Source organism: Ochotona curzoniae, unplaced genomic scaffold (assembly GCF_017591425.1).
Source record: "Ochotona curzoniae isolate NIBS_2020 unplaced genomic scaffold, NIBS_Ocur_1.0 contig_4373, whole genome shotgun sequence".
NCBI classification, from domain to species: Eukaryota; Metazoa; Chordata; class Mammalia; order Lagomorpha; family Ochotonidae; genus Ochotona; species Ochotona curzoniae.
The window spans coordinates 7,479-10,763 of record NW_024466256.1 but is presented as its reverse complement, the minus strand read 5'-3'; the positions used below and the strand labels follow the sequence as shown (position 1 = coordinate 10,763).

The 3,285-nt window shown below is 58.8% G+C and overlaps 1 pseudogene; it reads right to left on the bottom strand.

Annotated features, from left to right (window-relative positions):
- Positions 1 to 204: 204 nt before the first annotated feature.
- Positions 205 to 2,520, bottom strand: LOC121160173 (annotated as a pseudogene).
- Between the last annotated feature and the right edge of the window lie 765 nt (positions 2,521 to 3,285).

Here is a 3,285-nt window from a genome sequence, read left to right as displayed (position 1 = left end):
CTCACTCAGAGCCAGGGCTGAAGCTTCCTGTGAGCTTCCTGTGAGCTTGTGTCCTGCTGGATGGAGGTGCCGACCCAGCCTTCCTAATGGCTACTTGCTCTGTGTGCAGACTTGCTCCTGCCTAGGGCATTTGCACTGGCCGTCTCCTGCCTGCAGAGCATCTCCCCAGATACTTTTGCAGAAGACTCATTGTGTCCTTCCAACCTTTCTCAGGGTCACCTCCTCAGGGCAGTGCATGCTGACCATGATGGTGAGACAGTCAGCTGCCGACATGTAGGCTCCACTCAGGCCAGCTAAGGAGGGTGTGGTGAAGGAGTTATGAAACAAACTTTTGGATACCAGTTTCAGGGAACTTAATCTAGCTGTTAGATAAGTAACAGTTATTTAGGGTTTAGGTTGTTAGGCAGAAGCAGTTTAGCAGAGCTTGGCAGCTTATTTTTTTTACCAATCAGTGTACAAACAAGCAACACTACAAACCAGTAATCATAAACTACTAGGTCTTAGTTAGTGGGTCCTGAGGAGGCTCTGAGAGGGGAAGGGACAATAAGGGACTCTGACTCCAGGGCTCAGCCTTGACCCTGCTGAAGGCTCTGTCCACTCTGCCCTCCTTACCCCATCTCAAGGTGAGGGGCTCAGGCAGCCCCTCGTGCTCCACGTGGCATGTGTATCTCTGCTCCTCTCCAGAAGGCACCAGCACAGCTGCCCACTTCTGGAAGGTTCCATCACCTGAAGGCCTGGTCTCCACCAGCTCTGTGTCCTGGGTCAGGTCCTCCCCATCACGCTGCCAGGTGAGTGTGATGTCCTTGGGGTAGAAGCCGAGGGCCCAGCACCTCAGGGTGGCCTTCTGGTCAGATATTGGGTGGTGGGTCACCTGTGTTATGGGTGGTTCTGAGGGAAGATTTGGAAAATTCAGGCCTTTCATGTTTTTCATCAGACACCAAAGCTGCACTCAGTGACCATCCTGAGAGTGGACAGGAGGACTGGGGTGTAGGAAAGAGTGAAACCCCAACCTGGCTTGCATTAAGACAGTGGGATAATCTACAGTTTAGTAAGTTCTAGAATCAGCTACAGCCCTGGGTATGAGCCTCTGGAAGGACTCAGAGTGGAGGGAAGGTGTTTGGTCTTGTCCTGAGTGGAGGCTGAGAAACCCAGAAACCCTGGAGTGAAACCTCCCAGTGCATTGGCTTGAGGTCGAGGGTAGGCCTTTGTAGGGGTCACTGTTCACAGGGGCCTGCCAGAGTCTAGGTTACCAACAGGGTTATTTCCAGATTATTCTATGACCCCTTCTCCCCCAACCCAGGTCCCTCATTTACACTGAAGGAAGGGCAGGTCTCAGGCACTGGACCCAAACCAGGAGGCACGTCCCGGCTATTGTCTTTGAGGAGAGGCAGATGCTTGCCTGGGTCCCATTTTCCTCCCCTCCTTGCTGTCCCAATCCAAGGGAAGGTGGGAGGGCGGCCCCTCTGAGCCCCGCACACCCCTGCGCTGCAGAGTCTCCTGCCCCATCGCAGGTATCTGCGCAGCCACTTCACACACCTGTCCTCCAGGTAGGCCCTGTGGCGATCAGTGTAACCTGCCAACTGCCACTTGCGCTTGCTGATCTGAGCCGCCATGTCGGCCGTGGTCCAGGTGCTCAGGTCCTCATTCAGGGGGAGGTAATCCACGCCATCGTAGGCGAATTGCCGGTACCCGCGGAGGAGGCGCCCGTCCGCCCCGACCTCGCAGCCGTACATGTACTGGATGGTGTGAGAGCCTGTCCCGCCCGCGGTCAGCCCTGGCCACGCAGCTCCGCCCCGCCCTCACCGACCCGCGGGGATTTCAGCTGAAACCGAAAATGAAACCCGGTTGCGCCTCGCGGGCTCCTCCCGCCGAGGGTCTCCGCGGGGCGCGCAGTCTCCGGGTGGGGGGATTTCGGCCCCAGGGACCCGGAGCGCCCTGGGCGCACGTGGGGAGGGCTTGGGTCACTCACCGGCCTCGCTCTGGTTGTAGTAGCCGCACAAGGTTTTCAGGTCCCCGAGGGCAACCAGTGCGTAGTTCTTGTAAGTCTGTGTCTGCTGGTCCCAGTACTCCTGCTCCAGCTGCTGTATCCACGGCGCCCGCGGCTCCATCATCGGGTTCTCGGCGTCGCTGTCGAAGCGTGTCGTTCACGTAGCCGACTTCGATGAAGCTGGGCTCCCCGAGGCCGGGCCGGGACATGCCAGTGTCGAAATACCTCAGGGAGTGGGACCCTGGGGGAGAGAGGGGCTGAGATCTGGGCCGACCCCCGCCCGGAGCGGGACGCTGTGGCACAAGTTCCCTGAGGCAGGAGGGGAAGAAAGGTGCCAGTGGTCCCAAGACAACAAATGGGTGGGGAGGGATGTAACATCAGGAGCTGCTTCCCGGGGTCTTGCGTTCCCCTCTGCATGGTCCCTCTCTCCTGCCCCGCAGAGCCCGTCTCCCTCCCAACCCGCACTCACCCACACGAGTCTCGGTCAGGGCCAGGGCCCCCGCGAGCAGCAGGAGGAGGGTCCTGGGAGCCATGGATCCGCCCTTGGGTTGGGGAGACTCTGATCCCGGAGTCTATGTGCGGACTTTATAACCGGGATCTGGCGGTGCTGACTGGCTCTCCAGAAACGGAGCGTCCAATGGGAGCTTACCCAGGTTGGGAGCAGGAAAGTGACTCCTCACTGCTGGGCTTTCCTTCTGCAGACCTCCCGCAGACTGAGACCCTGAGGACCACACTGGTACTGGAGACTGCCCTGACCACGTGCCCCATGCTTCCAAGGCTTGTGTGTTGTCCCCTCCCTGACGCCATGCCGGGCGCTGGCTGAGGGAATCCCGAGAGACCTAGACTGAGCTTCACTCCCCTTTAACTTCCTTGACCCCTGGACTCTTCTAGAGGGAAATTCAGCTCCAGGGATCTTGATGAAGGAGCCCAAGTGAGCTAGGAAGCACAGGAAGAGACACAGGGTTTCCTCTATCTCCCCTCCTCCCACCTGTGCCTGAACCCCGGAGCGGGAGCCCCCAGAGTCCCTGTCCTGCGTTTTCTCAGCCCCAAGTGCAGCACAAACCTGACAGGTGTGTGTGGCCTGGCCACACTCTAGAGTGAGCAGCATCCCAGACACGCTTCCACAGCCCCAGGTGCACTTTCGTAGGCATGGCACCCATCCTTTGGTATCCTCATCCTCACCCCCAGCCCTGAGCCTGTGTGCGTGAGTCCAGAGCACAGGCAGCATCATGTCCCTCCTTATCCACCAGGAATTGACCCAGGCCCCCCAGGGGATATGGAATTCCAGGATGGTACTG